The 12,095-nt window shown below is 39.7% G+C and overlaps 1 long non-coding RNA gene across 3 annotated transcripts in view; it reads left to right on the forward strand.

Annotated features, from left to right (window-relative positions):
* Positions 1-12,095, forward strand: part of LOC126640738 (uncharacterized) — a 56,014-nt gene that overhangs the window by 19,348 nt on the left and 24,571 nt on the right. Inside the window, exon 1 of one of the 3 annotated variants that reach the window (XR_007629123.1) lies at positions 783-894. The exons of 1 other annotated variant lie outside the window; for it this stretch is intronic. This is a non-coding gene — a long non-coding RNA (uncharacterized LOC126640738). Of the gene's footprint in view, positions 1-782; positions 895-12,095 lie in introns of those variants that run through there. One more of the 3 variants, XR_007629125.1, reaches the window with a different exon arrangement.

Here is a 12,095-nt window from a genome sequence, read left to right on the forward strand (position 1 = left end):
GTTATCTCTTCATCTAACTTTTGACTTTTCATCTGAGGATACAGTTATGTGGTTAAGTAAGATGAGGTCAGTGTGAGCAAAGACACTTTTTACTAAAGGCAGGGTTCAAAGTTTGTGCCTCTTTCTCTGCACATCTTTCAGGGCCACCAGCCTTGGAATCTCCTGCAGGTCTTTGTCTTCCTCTCGTTGCATCTCTGGCACTACCTTCCTCCTTCTGTACCCACACTGCCTGACACCCCAGAGCTATTCTGTCCCTTGAACTTACAATTTTGCCACAGCCCAGTCCTGTACTCTCCAAGAACAGAACATGACGTGTGTGCTTTATTTTTGAGGTTGGCCAGCATCACAGCCAAAAAATATCTCTGTTTGGGTATGGGCTTATAGCACTGTGGCTACTGTGCACTATTTGTCCTGGTAGCAACATGTGCCGTAGATCGCTTATCAATGCTTTTAAAGAATACATGCAAACCTAGACAGAATTGAATTGCCAAACAGTGTCGTTTGATGAAAGTGCAAACTGTGTTGTGTTAATCAGTATTTTCTGCTTGCTGCCTGTGCAGGCTTGGTCCCTGCCAATATCTCAAGCTTTGCTTACATGCACACTCTTATTCTTCCTCATTAACGTCACTAATCTCTACTTGAACTCCTTGCAACAGAAATACAAAGTGTCAGTGTGCACTAAGTGCAAAGAATGCTTGTCACCATGGCTAAGTGTTAACGTAAATCGTCAGAGTTAATATATAATCTTATCAGATGGCTTCAAAGGTGAATGAAACCCTAGTTCGTAATACCACTGCAGAACAGTTTTTCCAGTTCTTGCACACTGCCAAAACACAGAGGGAGCAAAGAATTTTCCCACTTGATGCTGTTTGATTTTTTTCAATGAAAAGTCAGGTATGACCCACATTCCCTCTCTCTCCCTGCAGAGCTTGAGGAGCTCTGGCACTCACAGCAGAACAGGCATTTCTTTAGGGAGAATAAAGAGGAATCATTTCCTGGGATTTCATGGGCTGTCAAAAGACAGCAGAGCAACCTGGGCTGTATGCATGTATGCTGGTAGATGGTATAAGAGGGTGTATTTTTCTGCATAGACCACAGGGCTGTGAGAGTGGGAACACACAAGTTGTGGGAACTGACTTAATGGGAATTGTATCACTCCTGATCCCACTGAGATGTGTTTCCTACTGACCTCAACGTACACCTTTGGAGACCTGAAAGTAAATATTTTTATTTATTTATATATATTTTATATAATTATTTTATTTTATATAATTATAAAGGTGTCAGGACCTCAGTTTCACTTTTTACTCAAGAAACAGCATTTGTTACAGCAGAAATCACAAGTCCTTTAAGTGCAGGTTTCTGTTAGTGTTGACATGATTTGTAGGAAGTAACCCCCATCATTAACCAGCCTGGTCAAGCATCCAGTGCTTTAAGGCAGGAAGGTAGGGGAGAGAAGAACCTATGCTGACTACAGGTAGCACAGACTTAGGGCAGTGATGCTGGAGGGGCAGCTGCAGTGCCTAAAGAGCACTTGAGTATAAATACGGGCCACCTGCCTTGGTGCCCCAGGCAGGTTAGGTGCTTAGTGACACTCTTCACCTCTCACTTGAACAGAGGGGAAATGGTTTTGGGAAAGTTCATCTTCAGGTGGGTGAAGACACTTGGCAGGTCCAGGGTTGCTGATATCAAGCTGTCTGCCAGGGATGATGGTCAGCAGGGAGCTGGTAGAGGAGACTGCCACACTGGACGCTGCTCTAATAGCACTGGAGAGGATACACTGACTTCTGGGGCTGCCTGTTGCTGAGGGTGCTGAATGTGAACAAAGCCTCAATGCCTTAGATGTCTTAGACTGTGATGTGGGAAAGCTCCAGCAGGACAGGAGCAGGCCTAGGAAATGCAAGATCTTGCTGTCCAGTTCACTAGTTGGACATAAATAGTAGTCTGTGCAGGCATGATTAAAAAGCAGCATTTAAAAAAACCATCCTGACGTATAAACCAGAAAATGAGATTCAAGTTGGTTTGTGTTTTTGTTCGGGTTTTTTTGGGTTTTTGTTTGTTTGGTTTTTAAAAATATATATACTTTTTCTTCCATGGTGCTTGTTTATTACTGCTAGGTAGCTTATTATCTCAGGGTTGCTGATTGACACTGATATGTGTTTAATCAGGGTAAAGAATAATTTTGATACATTTTAAACATCTTCTTTTTCTCTTTCCTCTAGTCCCTGTAAAAAGTTACACAAAGTTTAGAGATCAACATAATGAAAAGTGTGGGAAGAAGTTGGGTCTGTTGTGAGCTAATATTGAATGGTAGCTGAGTTTTTTAGAAATCAGGGGAGATTGTTATCCATGACAGTGATAATGTCTGGCTTTCCCTAGGCCTGTGAAAAAAAGAGAGGTGTCAATCATAACTTTTCTCCTGATAAGGTGTAAATAAAGATAATGGTTCTAGTGATGAAGGAAAGTAAGTCTCCAGTATCTAAGTATCAACAGCAATGTATTTCAGTTTGTAACATTAACATTTGTCTTTCAGAGTTGTGCAACTAGTGCTGGGATGTTGGCATTGCAATCTTGTATTAAAGAACCCACTGTCTTTTGCAACACTTAATAACTCACATTTAAAAGTGAATTTATTTTGCTCTAGCACTGCAATAAGTTATCCTCCCCCACACATCAGCAAACCAATGTTATTTAAAGAGTTAAAAGAAATATTTATGAGACATTAAACAAAGAAAATACTTTGAGAACAGAAAGTGAAACCGGATAATTTAAGAATTTATAGTAGCATATTTTTTGTATTTTTCTTGTTGTATCATGAATAATTGCTTATCCCCAACATGTGTGTGTTAGAAGGCTGTACGTTTATTTGGGGGTTTAGAGAAAAAAAGCAAATAATTCAAAGGTCCCTTGGGACCTCTTCCAGGCCAGATTTGAGAGGTGTGTTCCCAATACCTTTAGACAGAGGGTGAAATCAAGTATTCTGAACTATGGCTAAATCAAACACAGACTTTAAATGCTGTATAGAAGTAACCTGTGATTTGGGACCACTGGCTAGACGACACTCTGGAAGAGAGTAGAAGAGGAGTGTGACACAGTCATCTCTCAGTCTCATCTCAGCGATGACCTAGCTAATTCCTCAAAAGCAAGACTGGTGCTACTGGTTCCCAGCTGAAATGTCAGGTACCAGTTTACCAGGATGCTGAACCAGTAGAGTCAAAGGCTTACTGAGACAAAATCTGGGCCATTCATGAAATGCAGATAAACCAGTGCCACATGATTTTGTTTCTTAGAGGAAGGTACTGCCACAAACCATGTTCAAGTGAGCTTCTTAGTGCCTGTAACTCTCTTTTGAGTTATGTCACCCAAGGTGACAGGAAGCTTGATCTGTTTTATTTTTCAAACTCTATCTTTGCATACAAAATTTATTACATATTTCACAAACTAGAGATTATATTTCAAAATCAAATGACTTACGCTCTGTATGTAAGTCTCAGAACTTACTCTTCCTATGCCAGAGCTTCTCCTACCTTGATCTAGTTGAGTTGTGACTCTCTGCTTTCAAAGAAAATTGGGTTGAAAGGAGGACATGAGCATTTCTATCTTTGGATCAAGGAGGTGTGTCAGAGGAATATGGGTGCAATGCAATAAGAAAGTGATTTCTTTGACTTTTCTTTGTGTCCATGCAGCAGACTTGAGTCAAAGTAGTGTTCATTGTGTAGCGCAGTGTTTCACAATGTAGCGTATGGGTATGGAACACTGAAAAGAGACAAATGTAGGCAGGAGGTTAATCCTGGTGACATATGGATCAGATTTTCTTACATACAGTGAATTTTATACGACAGTATAAATATATATGTGTATTTATATTCAATCAGATCCTATGAAACATAGCAAAACCTCATAGTGCATGACACCATAGGTCTCGTGTCGCTCCGATACCAAGCCAAAAGCAAACGCAATCTTCTGCACTCCTGCTCATCACCTGAAATCCTAAGGAAACATTTTATTGCTATGATACAGCTAGTAGTTTCATACTTTAAAAGCTGGTACAGTATTGTTTTTATCATTATGACAAAGAGATAAGTGTTTTCTGGCTGTTCCAGCTGCTACCTTGTTTCAGTGGAAATCAGTTTGAGAGAAGTACAAACATTGCTGAGTTTGAAGCCTCAGGACTGAGTTGACCACTCTCATCACAAAGGTCAGTCTGAATTTCTTCTACTGCATCTAGTACACTTTTTGCTGTTTATATAGGTATCAAAAATGAAAGAAGAGGGGCCAAGTATTAATTGCTTTCTGCACAGTTGGTAAGGAAGTACAAACAGCAAAAAGATCTTTCCCAGACATCCTGCTAGATAATTGGCCACCCACAACTGCAGTCCTGTTTAAGGTCTTCCCTCCTACCCTGGTTGAATCAAAGAAACAGGACAGCAGGACGTATATCCATAGTTTCATTCAACACAGCATCATTTCTGCTGCCAGTGAGAGCTAGAAACATGTGGGAAAGCAATTTCTACTCAGGCAGTAGTCTCACACTGCTGTACATAGGGTAAGTTGGAGGAAATGTATCTGTTTAGGACTTAGTACCACTCCACTCCTTTATGGGAACAGCTTCAGAATTTATCTGTAATGAGACTACCTGTCTAATTGCACTCAGCACGTTACCACTAAAGAAGGGGAGAAGCAGACCTATTCATACGGGAGGCGAGTGAGGCAAAACCTACCTGTGTATTAATGACCATGCAAGTGGCTGACTGAATGACTTGTTTGAAAAATAGAGGTTTCTCTTTGTAGCTCCTTAGTCCACAGCAAATAATGTCTGAGGCACCTTTGTCGCTTAATTTGTTACAGTTAGTCACCATAGTAACCAATAAAGTTCAGACTAAATTCCATGAAACTGGTAAAACTTATATGTATAATATAGCAAACAAAGAAATACCTTAGATACCAGGTGCTTTTGCAGTTTCTCTGCATTTGTGAAAGCAGAACAATTCCTTAACCCTGAAAGTAGTTAAGGCTTTTATTTTAATTTTGACCCAATCTGGAACATACTGTGATTATTTTGGGGCTACGCATTTATTTTGCTTTTTATTGACTGTCTAACAGCCCTCCTTATGTACACTAAACAATGGTTGTAGGTGCAGTACAAAACCCAAACATAATTTATGTCGCAGGCCTTTTTCAGCCTGAATTATTAAGGGAGGAACAAGCATGGACTTACAGTCAGAGAAACAAGTAGACACAGCAACTATCTAAATCTTGACAAATTACTTTTATAGGCTTTGTAAATTACAGTAAAGAGTTTTCAGGAGGGTTCTGAGTAGGAAAGCTTTACTGAAGTTTGTGGAGAGATTTCCAAGGCATGGGAACAGGTCTGGATATATAACTCTTAGGTGGCATGAGTGGCTACAATATTTTTGAAAGGAAGAATCAACAAGTCAGCAATGAATGAAAGATAGTCCATGAGATCATTATACCACAGAATCACTGAGGTAGGAAATGTCCTGTTGAGGTCATCTAGTCTAACATCCCGGTTCAAGCTGGGTCAGTGAGAGTAGTTTGTTCAGGACAGTGTCCAAGTGGGTTTTGAATATCTCCAGGAATGCAGGCTCTACAATCTTTCTAGCCAAGCTGTTCCAGAATCAGAATAAGAAAGTATTTTCCAAAGTTTAAATGGATTTTCTTGTATTTCAGTGTGTTTACATTGCCTCTTTTCATATCACTTGATATTGCTGAGAAGAGTCTGAGAAAGGGCACGATGGTATGTAAAGTGCTACAAAGCTAAAAGAACCTGTCTCTATTTCACATTAGAGAAAAAGAAGAAATGTGAAACATATCTCAGATGAACACAAGCCATAGGAAAGCAAGGTGTATGAATAGAAATGACTGGAACAAGACATACCTGTCCATGACAGAACTAAGGATGCTAATGTGGGATGTGAGAACTACTGAGATCTGAGAACTTAGAGAAAGATGTTAGCTATGTGAATGGACTAAAAGATTATCCCTTAGAAAGCAGTTTGGACCATATGGCAGAAGTGAATATTAGCTTTTGATCCATCTGATATAAATTAAGTTGTGAATGAAGTTGCCTTTTCTTCTACTATGAAATACACTCTATATGTAGAATACAGATGTTTGGATCCAGCTGCATCATCTCATATGGTACAGCTGCAGGATCTTTGACATGCAGCATTGTCTTCTATTCACTGACTACTGCTGCCCAATGTCCAAGTCACCTTGGCTTGCTACTTTCAGCTTGCCAGTGAATTGTTGCACTGCCTCATACAGCAAACACAGCCTGTGAGCATGTTATAGGAATACAGGTGCATTTAGGTTACTTCCTTCCTATTCTGGGATATGTGTCAGCTGCATGCAGTATACTGATTAACCATCTTGAACACCTGAGAGTATTAAAATCTGCGATTAATTTAAGATTAAAATAGCATCAAGACCATTCATATATATGTATATGTATGTGCATGTCTGTGTGTTTGCATATATATTGGTACATGTTGATGACTGTAACAATCTATTCCATATTAAAATAGGTTCTACAGATATTCTTATCTTTGCATTCCTTAAATTCATTAGGCTCTTTTAACATAATTTCTTTATTATCCTCACTCCCAAGTTACTTTTAAATGCAACCTGTTTTCTGTTATCCTATACTATTATCCACCTGATTTATAATAACTTATCTTGTTTTCCTTGGAAGTTGCTGATCAACAGCTAAAACACTAAAAGAAGTGAAGGTATATAGGATCTCATTCATTTGGTATAAGCAATTTTTTCATTTAGGCAGATCTCCATGTCTGGATTAGCTCTGTTATGCAGAAGGGAAGGGAAGGCTGTACTAATAGGGCCCCTGAATTAGACCATGTATGTACCATCAGACAGGTGTTTTCCTAGTTTCCATAAGCAGTATCACTCTTACATTTCCAAACTCCTTGTTAGTTGCTGATCAGTTTGTCTGCTGACTCAGGTGAAATGGCACAGCCCTGTCTGATGAGCTGCTCTATTCAGTCTACTCTGCTGAATGTCTACATGACCTCTGGCAAGTTATCAAGGTGGTCTTCAGGGGACCAGAATTTGAAGATAAATGTATCCAGGGCTGTAGTTCTTCATAAGCCTCCAGCATTAATTTAAATATCATTAGACAAACTGGGAAAAGAAAAAAAGAAAACCAGAAAAAAAAGTTGGACCCAAAAATCCCAAGAATAATTTTAGGAATGTAAAATGAGTTACACCTTCTTGAATGAGATTTTTTCCTGTTGTCATTTCATAGAACTCTGTTTCAACTATTGTGAAAAGTACTTTATTTGCAGTAGATCCTCTTTTTTTTTCCCCAATAAAAATATGACTGTTTACTTTTTCCCTTTACCTATAGAAAATCCTAGCCCAAGTAGTTGATATGAAAACCTCTGTATTCAATTTAAAATAAGGAAGATTTGTTTTTCTCTCATGGTCCTCTTCATGTCTTCCCCCAAAATGATGGAATTTCATATATGCATGGAGGCCAAGAATAATGACTACTTGTTATAGAAAGAAAAGTGAGGGATTTTTTCTACTAAGAAAAAGAATACTAATCTATTTTTGTTTTTATTCTTCAGTCTCTAAAGAAAAAAAAATAGCTAAGCTGATTTAAATTAAATTTTACAAAGCATATGCTCCTGGGCAGAAATCTTATAAATCCACTTTCAGCCCAAAGCACATTTTTATGGTTGAGTTATAATAAACCACACAGAACAGGGATTCCACTGGAATTGCTTACAGAATACAGTAGCATGAAAGGTATTATTGTTATAAAGCTTCACAGTAATGTTTGAATTTAGTTGACAGAACCACCAGGGACATTTTTATTTAGTTTGACCTCTCATCACAAGAACCTACTAGAATCTCATGCCACAGAGAATAAAACAGAGCCAAAAATTCAAAGAAGAATAAAGATTAAAGTAGTGAAGTTGAGTCTAGGTTGTCCCAATGCTATAATACATTTGATGTATGAAATCTGCTGTTCTGAGTGTTTTGGTACAGGAAAATTATGAAAAAGTCAAAGCATTTGTGAAGTAAGTTTCCATTCATCAACAGTTAAAAGCCAAGGTGATCTGCAATGGATGTAGCTTTATTATAAACTTAATTTATCAGATACAGTAAAGCTCAGTTTGCGAAATAGGGTAATCTGTCTGGTGGTAACACAACATAATGTTGCATGGCAATGCAGACATATACCAAGAGGATACAGGTGACAAGGAGAGTTTAAAAAAAAAAAGAAGAGAGAAGGTTGAGTATTATCTGATGATTATACAAAGTGCATATTAGAGGACTAGTGATAGCTGTTCACTATTGGAATGAAACCTTTACATAAAAATTTCCCCATTCAGATACCTCTGTATCCTTTGGGTATGTTGCCAGGTTGTTTAACAACCTAATTGCTCCTGTGTCAAGTTCAAGGTATAGTCTTTATTTCATATAAGAGAAATATGCAGGCTACTAAAATGTGAAGATTTTTTCTGTCTTACCTAATTGAAGCATCTTAGTCTGGCTTTTGGGAGGAAGCTAGTGTCACACAGGAAAAGGTGTCAGGAAAATGCAGACTGTATAGCTGCATCCAATAATCCCCTACGCTTGCTGTTCTCCAAATTAGAAACAATGCAACTGGTACAGCTCCAAGTATCAACAGCAGAAGTTTTTGGACATAAAAGGCCTGTCTTGCATCTCAAATATAACAAGTCTCTGCTTAGGTCTCAGCACACCACCATAGTAAAGATAAGCCAGTACTTATTTTTCTTTTGTAATCCTTACTACATGCAAAGCAAAGTGTTGAAGTTGGGTGAAATTCACCCTGAGCGATATCTCATGCATGCTGCAGGATAAGGGCATTGTGATTGCAATTAATTTTAGTTAAGGAAATATGTTTGGGGTGGCTCATGTATATGGTTGGAAATAAAAGACAAGAAAAAAGGAGATAATAGGGGATCTTATAGGGGATGTTGAGGTGCATAGAGTATGTTTTTGTGGACACAATAGCAGCTTTTAGTAGAAAGCCAGATTCTGACTCACTCGTGATATGAAGCAGGAAAGAGACAGGAGGTTTGAAGCTGAAACAGGGATGATAATTTGATTGCAAGGAAAGGAAGCGGCATTTCCTTGTTTCATGCTTGAAGAACATTTCAGACTGCCAAGAAAATGAAGAAGGCATAAGACATGGACAAATAAGTCTCAAAAGAGATGTACCAATGTCCTTAACTGAGAGCCAATAGGGATCATGGGATCAAAGTGTTCTCATACAAAAAATGCATGAAATGAGATGGGAAAGGGCTGTCAGTCATGTATGCCTCTGTGATAAACTGTTTGAACAGCTGCTCTCCTTTTTGTTCTTTGAAATAATTCTGAAGTATAATGCTGTAGTAAGGTAATGCAGGAGGGATGCTTTACTGTATCTCTTCTGCTAATAAGTCCATGAACCTATGAAATGAATGATAGTGAGAGGATGGTTGGTACCTGCAGGATGAAATCCTTATCCTTCATTAGGGGAAGAGCTAGCCAGTTCTCTTTCCCTGATGAGTGAGCCAGAGAAAACTGCTGGTGTGGTGGGAACTTAACATGGATGTAAGCTGTCAGGTGAAAAGCACTGTTGCACTCACTCCTGCTCTTTGCTGGCCTCTGCATGGTCAGAACTGGTTTAGAGGGTATTGCAGGCTGGTAAAAATGCACCAGCTTAATTCAGGGAGCCTCTGCAAAACCCTATGAGTGGGTTTGCCAGATTTCTTGGTACAGCAGCTTTTTTATGTGCTTTACAAAGCTAAAGTGCAAAACCCTCAAGTCCTTTGTTCTTCTGAATGTTCCTAGGGTTCATTCTCTGACTCTAGGGGAACCCTCTGTGATGAAGCTGTACATTCATAAAGTTTTTTGTGATGCTTTCAGGAAGTACTGAGATCGTCTGCTGTACTTAAAGGTAGAGATGAGTGAATGTGCATCTGAAAAGCAAGCATTTAGAATCCCTGAACTACCACTGTGGATAACTAAAACAAGTTTACAAACATTTTTCCTCATCATAAGAATATTTGAATGCTTTGCAGAAGGATATTGTTGAAAACATGCCATAATCTGAATACATGTTAAAGTAAGGACAAACTTTAAAGAACCTGTAGACTACTCCTGAGTTTTAGTGAAGTAAAGAACATTTCAGTCTCAGGGAGGCAAAAAGATACACCTGCTTGCTTAATTGGGGGGTAGTTGGGGTTTTTTCCTTTTTTTTTTTTTTTTTGATTCATTAATTAGAATGAGAGAAACTTCTACTGTCTTTTCCAATGTTTCCCATGTTTTAAACTGTGTGCACTTAGAAATGGGAACTCCTTGTGCCCACTAACCAACAGGCTGGCTGAGAGTATGTATTCAAAGCAGAACCCTCAAAAAACATGAGCAGATCCATATCCAATCCTCTCTGAGTGATTTTGTGGAGTGAGGAGTGTGATTGCAAATATTTGCACCATTCCCAGTACAAGGGATTAAGCAACACGAAGAAACACTCATGGAAACCGATCTTTGCTATCTCTCAGTTTCTTCTCTATGTACACCTCTTCTTGTCTCAAGTAAACATGTTCTTTGATATAGGGTTTAGTGGGCATGATGGCATTTGGTTGAAGGTTAGACATTATGATCTTAGAGGGCTTTTCCAATCTTACTGATTCTATGATTCTGTGAAATAGGGACAGCCCCTCCTTAACAGTTATTTAATTCCAGTCCACTTCTACCAGCAAAGCACTGACACATTATAGCAAATTATAATCTAGGCTTTTTCTCACAATTGACAAGCATTAGTTGAATTGTGAGAGCAAGGCAATGTTATACCTTGTGGAGTTGCTGGTGGTGTAATGTGTAGAACCAATATCGGCCCCAGAAAAAAACAACTGAGTTTAACTTTTCAGCTTTAAATTCTGATGCATAATGAGTCTTTTCATTGGCACTTGCAGGCTCAGGGGCCTCTGCAGCTCACATTATTGCCTTCCTCCTCCCTGTCGCTGCCTGGCTACAGCCTGGGGAGAATTAGTAACACTAATCTTTGAATCTCTGTTAATTAATAACTAGTTTCATGTCACAGGAAACAAATATCTTTAAGAAACTCTCAAGAGAAAGGAATATGACCCCTGCGTACTTGGAGACCTGTTTTGTACATGCAAGGCTCCCCTCTGGCACTGCCAGGCATGGCTGCCAGCAGCCAAGGGTCACGTTGCACCACTGTGAAAAGAAGGAAGGAGACGGAGAAAAAAAAGGCATATTGCAAATAGACTGATAGACTGTCACAAAAATATTGTTTCCCTGTCTGTAAAAACTGATTGTGGAATGAACTGGTTTAGAAGGAAGGCCTGGAGGCTTATTCATTAGGCAGATTTTGGCACAAAAATCCTGGCCCAAGTACAAGAATACCCAAATCCTTCTGTGAAAGAAGCGTCAGCCGGGCGCAGGCGTTGCCTCTGCATAACCACTTGTCAGCAACTCCATCATGCCTCCCCGGGCACATGGTCTCCCCCTGACCCTGAGGACAGGGCCTTTTCCTTTTCTCTGGACCAACAGAAATGTAGATACATAAAGTCAGCTTTCCCCTTGACTGGAGCTGAGTACAGGACAGCATGGATAGGTCTCCTCACCAAACCTTGCACAGCAGCAGGTGGGGGACGATGAACTTAAGCTGCCAATGCACAGCAGAAACCTGTCGTCTGTCCCAATAACCCTCCTAGAAACTCGAGTACTAGAGTGCACTTGTTGAAGGCAGCACATCTTCCTTGCAGTGATGGTCTGCAGAGATCATCCAAAGTAGTCTTTTCTGAGGATAAGGCTAAGAGATTTTCTTGGCCCTTCTTAGGCTTTCCTGACACACATAGGATGTCAGGAAGGGCAGACAGTAGCATTTCGGCAGAAATGAGCTGGCCGGGGAAGCCAAATAAGTGGCTCGCTTGGGAGCTAGAGATGTGTCTGCTGACGATCTGGGCTGGCTGGGGTACCTGAGGGCCTTGGAGGGAGAAGCCAGGAGGGCTGGCCCCTGCAGGGAGTAGCTATGGCCAAGAGGCTGCACAGTCTTGAAAGGCTTCCTTCCT

Source organism: Myiozetetes cayanensis, unplaced genomic scaffold (assembly GCF_022539395.1).
Source record: "Myiozetetes cayanensis isolate MyiCay16 unplaced genomic scaffold, myiCay2020 scf2-11, whole genome shotgun sequence".
Classification (NCBI taxonomy): Eukaryota; Metazoa; Chordata; class Aves; order Passeriformes; family Tyrannidae; genus Myiozetetes; species Myiozetetes cayanensis.